Source organism: Urocampus carinirostris, chromosome 6 (genome assembly GCF_059441175.1).
Source record: "Urocampus carinirostris isolate Australia breed hairy pipefish chromosome 6, RoL_Ucar_1.0, whole genome shotgun sequence".
In the NCBI taxonomy this organism is placed as follows: Eukaryota; Metazoa; Chordata; class Actinopteri; order Syngnathiformes; family Syngnathidae; genus Urocampus; species Urocampus carinirostris.
In genome coordinates this window covers 33,694,213-33,710,106 of record NC_142354.1, presented here as the reverse complement: position 1 = coordinate 33,710,106, position 15,894 = coordinate 33,694,213, and the positions used below count along the sequence as shown (strand labels likewise).

The 15,894-nt window shown below is 38.2% G+C and overlaps 1 protein-coding gene across 11 annotated transcripts in view; it reads left to right on the top strand.

Annotated features, from left to right (window-relative positions):
• Nucleotides 1–15,894, top strand: part of r3hdm2 (R3H domain containing 2) — a 53,998-nt gene that overhangs the window by 2,526 nt on the left and 35,578 nt on the right. Inside the window, exon 1 of one of the 11 annotated variants that reach the window (XM_088338803.1) lies at nt 8,170–8,498. The exons of the other annotated variants lie outside the window; for them this stretch is intronic. The gene's annotated coding sequence lies outside the window, so the exon portion shown is untranslated. Of the gene's footprint in view, nt 1–8,169; nt 8,499–15,894 lie in introns of those variants that run through there. 11 annotated transcript variants of the gene reach the window in all.

Genomic DNA, 15,894 nt, shown 5'->3' with positions numbered 1-15,894 from the left:
GCCCGTCTCTCAGCTACAGTTGTCAGGCTGTCCAGCTCTGTGCCCACAACAGAGCCCACTTTCCTCACCAGTTTATTAAGACGAGAGGCATCCTTCTTCTTGGCGCTGCCTCCCCAACACGCTTCCGCATAGAAGAGGGCGCTTGCCACAACAGTCTCATAGAACATTTGTAGGAGCTTTTTGCAGATGTTGAAGGACGTCAGCCTTCTGAGGAAGTACAGTAGGATCACTAGGCAGGCACTTTATGCTCAACACCGCAGTATTTTTTTGTTATGTTGGCAAGAAAATGATAAAAGAAACTTCAATCCCACAAAATATGTAAAAATAAAAGTTTATTTAAGAGCTTTTAAGAAATGCACATACTTTTGCGTGCAACATAAGTAGCTTGACAGAGTCTGCTATGATGACAGAAGCCAGAAGACGGCATCAGCAAGTTAAAAAGTTCTAAATTCCATAAAGCCCCTTTGAACTCTTTGTTTTGTCCTTTGAAGCCTATATCATTTTTGAATTAGTATGAAACTGACTTTATTTGGAGGTATAATGCCTAATGGATGGTCAACTTGTCTGTTGTTGTATGTTGGGTGCATTTTTGATGTGTCCTTGAAAAGTTGAAAGTTAAATATATTCTTCATGATGTTTGGTAAAGAAGGCCCAACTGAGTTCAAAGAGCCCTTATTCTTTTTTTTTCACTTCACCCATCTGCTTTTTTTACTTTTATCAGAGCTGTTCAGGGCAGAACAAATTAGGTCCATGGAATGGGGGCTTGTGGGTGGGGTATAAGGGAGTGCTCGTCCCTGCAAGCAAATAAAGCCGGCCTTAAGTAGTCAAAACGCCAAACCAACGGAGTTCGGAAAAAATAATTTATTTCCAATGAGGACAAAAGATGGGTTTTTAAGGTTGACTGTCAAGGGATATGTTGACAAAAATTGCCAATGGTTGTGGTGATCTTAGATGCTGCTTCGAAGAACTGCGCGCCTGTTTATCTGTGTCAGCAACTGAGCAGCAACCAAAGCGAATAACTGGCATTAACTCAAACATTAGTAAAATCCAGGGACCCCATCCATGTGTTTACATCAGCCCTCTTTGTGCCTCCAAGATTTTCTCAGTTAACACTCGTAATCTGGTCCGAATGTCCATTTCAACCTTTCAAATCTTCTCTTGACTTTGATCTTACTTTCGTAATTAATTTATTTTTTTGTCTGAGCCAATATCATTTTCAAATAAGTAATTTTTCAAATTAAGTGATTTTATTTAGAGGTGCAACACTTAATCGATTATCAAATGATCGATTACTAAAAGTGGGGTGCGTCTTTTTGAAAAGATCGATATTTTTCTCTATTAAATGTGAACAATGCCCAACCCAGTTCAAAGAGCCCTTATGCTTTATTTTCCACTGCGCCTGTCTGCTTTTATCTTACTTTATTCAGAGATTTTCAGGGAAGAACATATTAGTTTTGAGGAATGCAGAGTTGCGGACCGGAGGGAGTGCTGGAGAGATACATACATCATGTTCATCCCTGCATGTTTTTTTTTTTAATTCTATTTGTCAGTGGAGTGTGAAAAGGGTGTCATAAACAAAAAGGCCTGCTAGTACTAATGTCTAATCGCCAACCCAAACCTCCAAAAAGAGGAAAAAAGAAGTGTATTCAGGTGCGTCTAAGAAATGCACTTACTTGCACGAGCAGCATGAATTATCTGACTAAGTCTGCGATCATGACTTAAAGTCAAGATATGGCGGTAGTAACGCAATCCCAAATTCCATACAGCTGGACACTGTGTAATATTTGACAACTAGATGTCGCTGTTTTGTGTTGTCCAATCAAACAATTTCTAAAAAGCACAAGGAAGAATACAACAAAGTGGTCAAACCACATAAGTTTTCTTCTAATTTTTTGCCCAGCCTTTCACAAGGTTTTTGGGGGAACCCTGAGCACCGAGATGGTGGAAAAACATGTCAGCTCCCTATTGGTGTGCCTCTTTTTATGTAAAATAAGGAAACATATCCTGACCATTGAATATTCAAAAAAGAGGCTTTTTCAAATGGCCATGCATTTTAGTTTCTTTCATATTATACAATATTATTTTTTCATATTTTTTTTTTAAAGGATGATTTTATTACCAATAAGTACTAAATATAATCTTAACATTGTCCCTTTTAATAGATAAATTGTTTTATAGTTTATTAATCATTTTCATTTTTGAAGTAATATACCTCATGTTCAGAACTTAAGCTTTTGATTTTTTTGATGATCTTACTTTCTTTCATGATGAAAGGCCAATTATGTTAGAAATAAGTTTGTAAATACATTTTTTTAGAAAACAATCTGGGAAGTCACACTCTGTGGATTTTTGAGCTTAGTTTATTTCATAGTGAAATGCTAGCCAAACTACTGTGTCAAAATTTTACATCTATTTTGTGCGTAATGCTAATGTAATCTCCACCATCTATTCCACCATTAGACTCATAATTGTCTTAGTCACTGATAACAACATATTAAACATTGTTTACAACGGGATTGAACATTGTACTCCAGAATGAATGTGTAATACAGACCTTAAAAGGAAAAATAAAATGAAAAGATTTGGCATGAATAGGCAAATACTTACAAAGTATTTGGAGACTATAGTGGAAACTGGCCTAATTTGTAAGTGCATCAGAACTAACCTAATTTTCCGGAGGATTTTTTATTTCAAATTCTTTTATTGAGACTTGACAGTACGACAATATGAGGATCATGACAATTCAAAGTGGGTAAAAGTATTAGGGGCAACTCACAATGTTTTTTGTTGGCGATATGAAATTATTTGTAAGTGAATATTAGGCTTACTTTTTGATCAAATTGAAAATGTATTTTAGAATTGTCCCCCCACTAGTGCCAGGAGTCACGAGAGTGAGAGGAAACTCAAAGCCTTCACATATCATATCATGTATAATTTCCCTATTTCAGACTTCTGTCATGGTGGGTACTGGAACATTATCCTACATCAAAATATTTTAAATCTTACCAATCCAAAGAATAGAAGCATTGACCCTTGTTGAATGTTTTTTTGCAATGGTCTTTGGAGCCATACTCTGCACTGTGTCATGGTGCTTTTCATAACGAAACTTGCACAATGAATAATTTATACAGGCTAAGGCGGCTGACATGAAAGTTTTCGTTATAAAATTAGCGTTTTTGTAGATGTGATGTCATCGAAATTCGTAACTAATATCCACCTGGCGTTTGTCAACCTGCTATCGAATATCTGCCCGTGTGTTCCCGTTGAATGCCTTGTTTTCAGCAGCGGAAGAATAGTGGCTTTTTCTAGTGAGATTTGAAGAGCTATTTATAGATCTCTGCCAGAGCACCATGCGTGGTGTTGCTGCTGCTGCTCCCTTCCCTCGCCCCTCTCCTCTCACTGTCTCCATCTTTACTCTTTCCTTTTCTTTTTAAAATGTTTTTTTTTTCCAGACCCATACCCTCAAACTGATGTTTCCCCCTTTTTTTTCTTTGTTGTTTCTTTGATCAGGTTTAAAGCAAATTTAGAAGTTAAAGTCTCTGCTTAGCTTATATCTGCAAAGTTCTGTTGGATAAATAGTAAATAGTTTGCATTTATATAAGGCTTTCAAGTCACAGAAGACCCTCCAAAGTGTTTCACAATGTATTTCACACTAACCCATTCACACTCGCACGCCGATAGCGGCGTCAGCCATGCAAAGGCGCCTATTTGATTATCGGGGGCATAAGGACTCTTCGACGATTGAAGCAAGCATCCAAGATAGACAACCTATTATTCACATTGCATTGAAAGTCAGAGTAATTTCATTTATAAAGTGTTCTCTACTTGAGATGTACTTGCGTTCCTACCGCAGGAAGGCTCAGCAAATCCATCATCAACTGACCCAGTTTTATGCACATAAACAAATGTTGACAAAATCGTCATGATCATTTTCATGACATGTTTCAGAAAATTTCCAGTGTCACCAAACTAGAGTTTTCAATGATGGTGCGTTCATCAGTCTTAAGCATAAGGGTGCAAACAATTTTGCCTGTTTGCCTGTGTGTACCATGAAAAGAACACTTAACCTACTGTGAAATAGACGGACTGTTGTGGTCTGGTGTTGCTTTGTTGAGTCTGGCACAGGGTGTCTTGAAATTGTGCTGGGTTTGGGTGATCAGAAATTTTGAGAGAGTCAAGACACTCTGTACTAAAATTTGTTAGGTTCAGTTTGCTCAGAGTTGCACCTCACTTGGTCTTCCCTAATGATTACGAGACATGCAGCTATAAATACATGATTTACTGAAAACAAAACATAAAATACTTTTGACAAATCTTAAATTAAGAAATCCTGGACATATTGGGTAAAAAATCTTTGAACCCGAGAAGGACAGAACATGCAAGAGCAACTTCATTTACTTGTAGACAATAACCTGTTTGAAACCTGAATTTTGGCATTATTTTAGGTTTTGTTAGTCGGGATTCATACGGCAGCAGTATCTGTTCAATTTTGGCCCCTCCTGGCGATCCTAAGGACACGGTGAGTCGAGCCGACCTCAAAAAGATAATCTTAACTGATTATCCTCTGCTCACAGTCAATTGTGGCGAATGGGAGGGTGTTTAGGACGCCCTGATCGCAAATCAGAGATATTCAACATGTTGGATTGTCCTGGCCCTGACTTGGCGTGTCCCTCAAGAGAATATGAACACAGAAACGGTTAAAATAGAGCACAGCAAATCAGAAGCCAGTCTTTTTTTTTTACTTCCTCTCTTAGTCACAAGTGGATCCCTTTCTTTCTGAATTACATATGCTTTAATGAATTTCGTTTGATACTTCTGGCCACACTCCCGAGCAATGACGTATACGGACCTGTAAAATTTATTTTTGAGTGGCCTGCTCATTCGCTCCGTGCTTTCACAGCTCTCTTTGCCTATCCAAGCTTCAGTCAGCTAGTTTGCTAGCAGCTAACCTCACAGACTAATTGAATCATCTTAACTCATTCTAGAGATGCATTTTGTTAAATGACATTTGGACTGAAGAGCTTAAGACACTTTGCAACTGTTTGCTTCCTTTTCTCTTAAGTCAGTTCTACAATAATAGTTGTTTACATTGTTAATAAGAACGTTTTTGTTTTCTTAAATAGATATTTATGTCGACCTTATTGTTTCTGGTTTGTTGAAGGTATTTAGCATAATTGACGGTTTATCTGTGATATCATAGTCCACCGCCCTTCACTTAATTTATTTTATTTATATAGCCTTTCTACATCTGCTGACACAGAACATGCCCGAATGGTTGCTGGGCGGGACAGCTCATGAAAGGGACCTGAAAATCTTGCACCGCAGGAACATTAAAATAATTCAACTTTTTTTTCGTTTCCCTTAAAACAAAGTAATGAGGAGGGTAACGTCACCCACTGATAAGACTTTACAGAAACAAAACGGAATACAATATTGGAGGTGGATCCTGCGCATAACTTGATAGTGTTGTGAAAATTTGGGCAATGGATAAATTATTTTAACCAATACTCTATTGACCAAATAAATTAAAGAACCGAGTTTATTCTACTCAAAATATGTTTTGCCTTTTTGGAGTATCACATATGTTTTTAGATCATTATTTAAGGAAAAATGTTTTTTCAGTTAATCTGAAGGTTGGCTACACACACCATCGAGTGAATTATTTTCAACGTTTTTGATATACGCACTTTAATCAAGACACACTCACAGATTTATGGAGTTTTTTTTTAGTAATCATCTACAGAAGGAATAGAAAACCAAACAAACCTAGAATAAGAAATTCAAACAAAGAAAGATTGACGTTGAGATCACAAACTGGCACTATTTAGGCAGAAAAAAATATTGGCTTTTATTATTAAGTCATTGTATCGTGATGCAATCCCCCCATAATGTCACACCAATACCTAGCACCTTGAGATGGACTGTGGTTCTGGTTCGACTGTCCAATCAAAGCCTGGAGACCCGGTTGGGAGAAGGACCACGAGATGTGTTAAAGCCATGGTTTAGTTTTGGTGGCTTGGGGCTTCTTTGAGGTTGCTGGCTGTGCCCTACTGGATTGGCCGCTGGCTCGCTCAGGCTTGGGCGCTGGTCAAGCAAGGTTCTGTGGTTGCTTGTTAAGCTGGGACTGGATCAGAACCTTTTTGGTTGCGTGCGGGCCAGGATTTGGCCCAGTGCTGCTCGTTTGTCTGGACCTCTTGTTCCCTCGCTGGTTTCTTTGAAACTAAATTGCCAGGTGTGGGGTGTCCTGGATCTCGGCCCCGGTCTGGCTGGTGCCCTGGGGGGAGTTGTCACTGTGACCTGTGATGCGCATATGTGAGATAAAGGCATTCCACCCCACACGCAAGAAAACAAATCTTAAGCTCTTTGTTTATTAAATAATTTTGTCCCTGTGAATAATTGAGTTAAAGTATAGTATTCAGTTCACATGTTCTGATATTGTCTAATTTTTGTTGACATTGCAAAACGTAATTCTGACCCATCTTGGAATGCGCTACACATACTTATGCAATAGACATGCCCCTGCTCGTTTGAGTGCTGTCCACTTTATCCCTGGTCATGTTTGACTGCTCTTACCATAATATTTGTTTGTCAATCAAGCATGTGCGTTTGTGATTGAAAGGGAGCATAAAAAGCCCACTAGAGTAGAAAGCTGAGTGATTAGCTGTTACCATAACTTTAGTTTATCACTCTGGCTCTAAAACAGGAGTGTACACACACTTTTCGGTTTGCGAGCTTTGTTGAAATTGACAAACTGCACTTGTCTTTTAAAGTAATTTTCAAGTAATGTTGGTTGTATGGAATTTTTTTTTATTGTAAAAAGTTGTTAATATAATGTAAAAAGTTTCAGGGAGCTATTAAATATTATTTTAATTTCTTACAAATATTATTTAATACATTTTTTTTTGCATTTTCATTTTTTTGCAATTCTCACAGCAATTTTTAAGCTTTTACTGCAGGGGTTGGGAACCTTTTTGACTAAAAGGGCCTCAAAAGCTAAACATTTACATATTTTGGGGGGAATGAGCCACATCATATATTATTAGACAAAATTCAACAAAATTGCTAAAAAAGACAAAAGCTTATTCTTCAGTGCATTTTAATTCACTGTGTGACATTTGATAAGATCTTTGAAATAATAATGCCAGAGCCTGTGCCCACCATAAATGTACCATTTAAAATGTGTCTCTCCCTACACATACTCAAGAGTATTGAATCCCATTTTGACCGTCATATTTTATTGTAAATAATGTTTTCAAGGTGCGAGCAAAGTTCTCTTGTAAAAGTGTCACAACATTATGCAAACAAGGATCCTAAGATATTTACCTCCGGCGCAGAGCAAGAAAGTTAGTGCTTGCGCTCTGTGCATAGCTCCGGCAATCCCTACTGCTCCGCCAATCAAATTGCCCGAGTGCTCTGCTGGTGTTTCAGAATGTTTACAATTTTTTAAGGTTGGTTAGAATCATGAAGAGTCTATACAGTGAGCATGGATTATTTAATGAGCTTCCATGTACAGGATTTCCTTTGCGATTTCCAGTCCAAATAGGGTTTTTTTGGTGTGACACCTTGACTGTAAACTGTAGTAAAAATTTGTCCTATATATACTGGACAGTTGGTCCCTCGAGTTTGGAACGACATTGAGAAAAATTTCAAAGTGTCAATTTTGTCTCCAAGCCATGTATGGCTCGTGAGCCATGTGTTTCCGACCCCTGTTTTACAGCATATGAATATGGGCTCCAAATATCAGTTGTTGGCCTCTTAATACTAATAATTTATACTGGTATCGGCCTTCGAGAAGCATATATCGGTCAATCCTTAATATGAACTACCCTTAATATCCGTGGATGTTGAAATCAAGGTATGATCTGACAGTGTAGATGGACTCTGGCTATTCAAAATACCCACCAGAGCATCCCTCTACAAAATGGTATTGATCAGTCGTGATTAGTTGATGTTAAATGCTTAAAAGTAGTTAATATCCAAGCTACCTTAGTGATTGATTCATGTAGCCTTTTAAAACAGCTGGGTTGCTCACAATCCCTTCACTTGGCTGTCACTGCAATTATATTGTAGCACAGAGAGTAGAGAGCAAACAAGATGTGCGAGGGCGGGAGGAATGGAGGGAGAAAGGAGAGCGAGCAAGCGAGCTAGAATCCGGGCGAAAGGGAGGGTTTGCAAGACACGGCAGCGTTGCAAACGGTACACAGGTTGGCAAGAGAGAGTAAAAGAGCGAGCCAGAGTGAGGATTTTCATGTCCTGGTGCAGACATGTGTTTCATTGAGAGGAAAAAAAGTATCAACATTAGAACAAAACAAGTTGTAGTGAGGAGAAAAGTTCAAAGTGCTGAACTTGTGGAACTCGCCAGCTGAAAAAAATGAAGTTAAAGAGTTAACTCCGGTCCAGAGCTGCTGTTTCTCCTGTTGTGATGCTCTTTCTGTGATTTAAAAAACGATTTGACCCGAGCTGGCTTGTCTGAAAAATCATCGAGATGACCTCATACAGTAAGGATGTCTTTTCTCTTGGTATGCTTTTGAAATTACAAAGTTAGAATACCATTTTGCATCTGCTCCAAGCAGGTTTATTTTTATTTTGTAACATACTGTTTTGACCTAACAACTTTTCTCTTGTACCATTTGCTTTTAAATAAGCATTAAAGGTTTGAATTACTGTTGCAGTACTTGGTGAACTGAACTGTTAATACAAGCTATTCATCACATTTGAAGCCCAAAGTCTTGAGGAGTCTTGCTAATTTGTGGCGAAGTTGATGAGGAATTCCCTTCCACAGTACCTCGTGTGGGTCGAGGTCGGTGGGAGGTGGTCACAGCGCAAGAAGGCATCCTGCAATGCTGTCACGTCAAGGAGCGAGGGGAGGGTTGTTGCAAAGCGGGTTAAGATCGTCGCTTACATAAGGCTGCATGTGGGTAGTCCTGTGTTAAGAGACCTTGACGCATATCCACAATGATCATCTTAGCTTGGAGGTACAACAGTGGCTAGTGATCATGGCACTTTATGTGGTGAGCCACACACGCATGCGTCTGATGTGATCTTGCAGAGACAATATGCATCCACACAGTTATGTCGGTCTTTTCACTGTCTGTTGAGACCAAAAATGCGGACATCAGTGAAACAAAGAAGTGAGCGAGAGGCGAGAAAAGCATAACTGAAGAGCTCTCTTCAATAAAAATTCTGAGGCTATAAATAGTAACGCGTCTTCATTGACTGTTTCAGGTTGGGAAGACCTGGCTTCGAAGAGCTCACTTTTCATTCTTATAACCTTGTAAAATTGTTCTTTTTTCACCCTATTTCAGAAGACATTTTTAGCTACTTGGCTAAAATCTACATTCAATTTTAAGGCGAAATTTGGAAGACGTTTACAGCTTCCATACTCACTTCATGTGTCAAAATCCCCAGTTTTGCCAGATGTTGGCATTACTGTCACAAGCAAAGTTTTTTAAATTACGTTTTTGCTAAAAATGCAATAAGGTGCATAGCCATGTGAATCAAAATTGAGCTTATAACTAAGGAAGGAAAATCTTGAGTTTTTTTGTAATGTTATACAAAGCAACCTCTAAAGTTGAACACACGCATTCATTGTCTTAACAATTTTTCCTTTTTTCGTTTTTTGTTTTTGTTTTTAATATAACTGGTTCTGCAACAATTACCTCACATATACCATCAATAGGCTTATCATTTGAGATATTTTTTCTAAGGCCGATACCAATCTTTAGTGGTCAAGTAAAATGATAACTGATTTTTAAAGCTAATGTTCAATTGCAGGTGTCAAAGAATGAGAAATCTGAAATTAAAAAAAGCTAACCCACCCATTTCAATCTGACTTTTTGAAGTTAGACTAAGGCCATAATTGAACACAGTGCGTTTACATGGCTTTCCCTAAATTGAATACCGATGTAGTAAGATTCGCTGGAATTTTGTATTTCGACTGACACGATTTTTTTCACCCAAGACAAAATGATGACGCTTATAACAGGCCGTCAAATATCTGCAAGCTGAATTTTGGTACCAGTTATTGTTTGATTTCTACCTACACTTCAATGATAATTTTACTTTTGATAGGATTACCCTTAATGATGAATGTGAATTTACATTCTGTTGCTAATGTTACAAAACTATCAGGTGTTAAAACAAACATCAACTTAGAAAGAAATCTGTATTGCAAAAACATTTAGCTTTTCGACCACATGTGACAAGGATCCGGGAGTTAGCCAGACTGTGACTAAAATTCTACACCATACAAATATGGAACTTGTACAACAGTGGTCAGTTGATCAAAATCAAATTTCTTGGATCCCCAGGAGGGTCTTAGAAGCCAGCAAGCAGATCAAGCAAACAGTAACTTCAACTTGGTTATTTTTTCAGATCTTTTGAAATGGCACCTTTGATATTGGCTGAATGCAAGTTTTGTGAGGTGCATTGACATAACATTATCACGGCTAATAGTTAAACAATGTGCATTTTCCCTGAAAAGCTCAACCATATTCCCAAGTTTTTGATTTTTGTAACTTGACTGCTTCCCAGGTAGTTGGCTGTCCCGTTGCCTGCATACTAATTGTGAGTGCGTGGGAAAAAGACAGCACAAAAGACGATGTTCAAGAGGCGAGGCAAGGGTGGGAGGGAAGAAAATAATCAATGGCAACCCCTGGAGTAACTCGTTTCTTGTAATTGCCTTTAAGTCAGGTTTACACTGTCTAACCTGAAGCCTCGACAGAAACCCTTAATACATTCGGTCATTGTAGTTTATACAGATGCTGGATTAGATAGCCCCAGTTTTTATTTGCCTGCTTACAATTGATTATAAATCTCAATGGCCGTAGTTAGCCGCAACAGGTAACTCCTATTCGGCAGCTATCAATGATTCAAAAAGGGACGAAATACGGTTAGCGTTGTGGCGATCTTCCCCGATCTTCTCCAAACTTGAGACTTAACAAAGATATACCTGCATTCATCAGGTTTGGTTTTTCACATGTATGCTTAGCTAAACACAGCAATTATTTGCAGTTTCATGTCTTAACAATTACAGGGGATTTGATACTCAATCTATTTTACAGATGTATCTACTGCTTTGATCCAGTACTTATTTTTAATAAATGTAAAGTAAAAAAAGCTAATAAGTGGAAATAAAATAAATTCAAGCAGACTTTCTTGGGAGCGGGACCTTTGTTTTTTAACAATCCCACAGGGAATCTGGTGACCACTGTCCGGTGTTCTCTGTTCTTTGAATTCTGCTTTATGGATGGACTTATGTCTCAGTCATCTCTGCAGCTTTCTCATTGGCTAATTTTGGGGCACATCTAGTCGCATTGCAAGAGACTTAAAGGGATTATAAAAGATCAGTTTTTCCTTTCAATTGGGCACAGAACGTGTAGTGTTCCTCCCCACAATAATGGAGATATGTTGCAAAATATTACACGCGCCAGAGGACTGATTTAAAAACTTAAAATCAACAAAAAAGGATTGCAGACGACTGCATTCTACAGGTAAAATGGCTAGCTACTAAAGTTCGTTACACTATTGCAGCCTGGTCATTACCTCATGGGCGCTCCCTTCTCAAGATTTCTTCATTTTCCTCATGTTGAGGTTTTTGAGTTTTTACTTTGCCCTCATGTAGGTTTTAGATCAGGAGGTGGTGTTATAGTCTGTGATTTGCAAAAGTCTGTGGTCTGTGCAGCCCTTTCAGACTCCTTGTGATTAAGGGCTATACTAATAAACATGACCTGACTTGACACTGTAGTAAGCAAACCAGGTAATGGGCTATAAAAAGTCCAGAATATGGTGATTTTAATACTACAGAGACTATGATTGGTTTGTTACAAATATTGGATACGTGCCTTTGATCACACTTCCCAGAGTGGCACTTTGTGAAAGGTTTAAGAATTTAATATGTGAACAAGTTGGACTTAGGATATTGATTCAAAAAACTTTGAGATTTTTTTTTTAAAATTTAAATATAGCATTAAAACCAAATGGTTTTGTACTTTGAAATCGTTTCATAGATATCCATAATAAGAGCCTTATCACAAGGCATTTGCCCCAAATGTGAGCAAATCCAGGCTAAAATTCAGGAGACTAAGAGTGTAGTTTTCTAGAAGCAAGCGGTTTTCAATGATGACTGATGGCTGTGCTATTCCATTTTCTTCCCAGTTTACCCTACGGAGTTCATCCATCACACTCGAGACTACCCCACGGTTAGCGTGCGCGCTGATCGTGGGAATTGACTGAGCCGATATCGATCTGTGTTGTTGAGGAGCAGGCGGTTCACAGCAATTGAAAGCTAAAATACTGTGAAGAATAGTTTTGTGAAAAAAATCAGTTGATAATGTAATAGATGGATACTTTATTCATCTCCGTAGGGAAATTCACACTTCCAGCAGTATGCTTGTGTTGAAAATAAAACAATATTAAAGTAAAAGGAATTTAATACATAAATACCCAATGTAACGTGTTGATATAGTGTATTTAGATATTGCTACATAAAATACACACTGTAATAAGAATACGGTAATATGCAATATGCAATGTGCAATGTGGGGATGTGGTTTAATGTGGGCTTTTATACCCCGGGGTGGAGTTAAAGAGCCTCATGGCATGAGGAAGAAATGATCCCCTCAGTCTGTCTATGGAACAAAACTGTTACAGCAGTCCGTCGCTGAAGCTGCTCTTCCGTTTGGAGATGATGCTGTGTAGTGGATGTGATGAATTGTCCATGATTGACCGCAGCTTTTTCAGTGCCCGTAATGATCAAGGCTATGTATTAAATTTTCCGGACTATAAGTCTCTCGAGTATAAATCACACCAGCCAAAAAATGCATAATTAAGAAGGAAAAAACATGTATAAGCCATGTCTCATTTTGGGGGGAAATTAATTTGATATAAACTTACTCCAAAAACACACATCTCATCTTGAAAGGCAATTTAAAGTAAAATAGAACAGGCTGGATGAGTTTGTACGGTATACGGTACGGTGCCGACGTAACATCTTGAGTTGTTTAGTTAACTGTAGCATAAGCAACATGCTTACAAAACTATCATTTTCAAATCACTAAATCCAATCATATCGTCTTCTTCTGTGTCACTTTTATCGGAAAACAACTCCTCCCCTTGGGGATGATTCTTCTCGTTCGAAAAATGACAGGGCAAGGTTAAAATTATTAACACAGGCTACAGCTCCTTCTTGCGCTTAAGTGTGAAAACAACATGTGAAATTATATACTACCGGTAATAAAAAAATGTAAAACTCCATGATAACATGTTAATAATTTTACTTACTTACAAGTCTTAGCAGAGTATAAGTCGCAACCCCAGCCAAACTGAAAAAATGCGACTCAGTCGGGAAAATGCAATACTCGATTAGTACTTTTTAAAACACTGTAAATATGCAGTATTTATTTTTAACCCACAAACATTAATCATAAGCCAATAGGTCAGAGAATGTGGAGGTATGTGATAAATACCTTGGCAACCACAGCCTGTAATGTCAGCGGAGGATCTAACTGTGACTTACTGTGTGAAAGCATCTTGGATGGTACAGCTGTGAATGGGACAAGACACTCGAAACAGCAGCACATTTAAATGACTGTTTATGAATGAATCACATTCAGATCACTTTTTAAGCCTCATTTAGTCTTGACGATCTTCAAGGCATGTTTGGTTAGTGCGTGTGGGTCTGTTTTTGTCTCTGTCATTTAGCCGTAACGTTAAGGCGGTAAGCTATGATAAACCCAATACCATTTGATCGCTGCCGTGAAATTTGGGAAAGGAGAAAGTCAGTGGGTGCATATGGAGGTTATCAGGGTGAGGAACTGGATAAAAAAATATGGGGGTGTTGAAGGATATGACTGGATTTTTCTTGGCAACAGAGGCTGTTGCCATGGATCTGGTCCTCCGATTGGTGGAGAGTCGGTCCAATCACTTAACAGCGAGGATTGTTTCATCATTGAGAAGTTTTCCCTCTCTTCCTGTCTCACTCTTGAGCCGCCACTCCTCCGGCTTTCTCACCTCCTACCGAGTGTGCAAAAAGACTGAAATAGAAGTTGTGATGCTTAGAACTAAAAGGTCAATTGTATGAAGTACAAATTTATTTTATATTTTTATTTTTTGTTGTATACCAAATGATTTTTTTAGTCCACTCATGAGGTCATCATTATAGTTTACAGTGTATGTAATGCTAACGGTGAATGCACCCTCTTAATTGGCTTTTGTGTTACGTACATTGGCTGGCTCTAGGTTATTAATGCTGCACATATTCATAATCATACACGACACAAGAAGGCAGGTTTAACCAAATCTGTTTTTGTTCTTTTATTGGACTTTTTTTTTTTTGGGGATGAGAATTTTCCACCTAATGTAGTCTACAATTGTATCAGTGATAGCAATTATCATCTTAAATGTGTATAATTTTAAAGTACGTTAATTTGATTAAAATGTCTTAAAGGTGGGCGGCACGGCAGGTGAATGGTTAGCTCACAGCCCTATGGTGCAGAGTTTAAGGGTTCGATTCCAGCTACTGCAGCCTCCCCGTGCAGAGTTTACATGCTCTCCCTGTGCCTGTGCGGGTTTCCTCCGGGCACTCTTGATTTCTTCTCACATGTAATAAAGGTAAAAAAGAAAAACAGTAAAAACCCTAACAAGGTGAATAGGCAAAACATTTAAAACTGTACTTAGAAACTGGCCTAAGTCATTAAAAAAATAATGATAATAATAATGTAATTAATTAGAATAGTTCCTCATGACAAGTGCAGTGAAAAGAAGTGCAATAACATTTAGCATCAACAAAAACCCGAAAAAAGTCATAAGGTATATACAACCCCAAGCAAAAATCATGGAATCATCAGTCTTGGACGAGTATTCACTCCGACATTGTGGAACAAACTCCGATAAAAAGCATGAAAAAATGTCTTTCAAAACTCCTTGGCATTCAGAAACACTAAAAGAAATGAATAAAAATAATAACTTTGAGGTGGTCTGTTAATGCTACTTTTATAGACCAAGCACAGGGAAAAAAATATGGAATCTCTCAATTTGGAGGAAAAAAATATGGATTAATGAAACCGACAAAGAAATAAAAATCAAAACATATCACTAGTATTTAGTTGCACCACCTTTGGCTTTTGTGACAGCTTGCAGTCTCCGAGGCATTGACTTGATTATAGACAAACAGTATTCTTCATCAATCTGGTGCCAAATCTCTTTGATTGCTGTTGCCGGATCATTTTTGCAGATCGGAGCTTTGCTGTGGACAAAGTTTTTCAATTTCCACCATAAGTTATTCGCTTGAGATCTGGGCTATTTGCAGGCCATGCCATTGACTGCATGCGTCTTTCTCCAAGGAAAATTGGTTCATCATCCCCAAACATTGCAGTCTTGTCTTTTTGTGTTTTAGCGTCAACAATGGTTTCCTTTTAGCTTTCTTATATGAAAATCCCATTTCCTTTAGGTGATTTTGCACAGTTCCGTCACATACATTGACTCCAACTTCCCCCCATTTCCTCCTTATTTGTCTTGTTGTGCATTTTCTGCTGTCAAGACATTTTATTAACACTCCACTTATTGAAACATGAATATTTTGTTTGTTTGTTTGTACATGATTCAATTGTTTGTTTGTTTGTACATGATTCAAATTGAATCTTTTCTTCCGGCGCCGTCACGAATGGCAGCCACTCCAGCAGCTCCCGTGTTATTTTCGATTGTTCTCGATTGTTCTCAGCTCAGGGATGCTGCTGGAAATGTGAATTTCCCTTCGGGGATGAACAAAGTATCTATCTATCTATCTATCTATCTATATGGCCTTTGGTTGTTTGTCTTGATGCCTTCATGTTCTCCTTGGCCTATCAGTACGCTTAGCTTCAACAACCTTCCCATGCTGTTTTTACTTCGTACAAA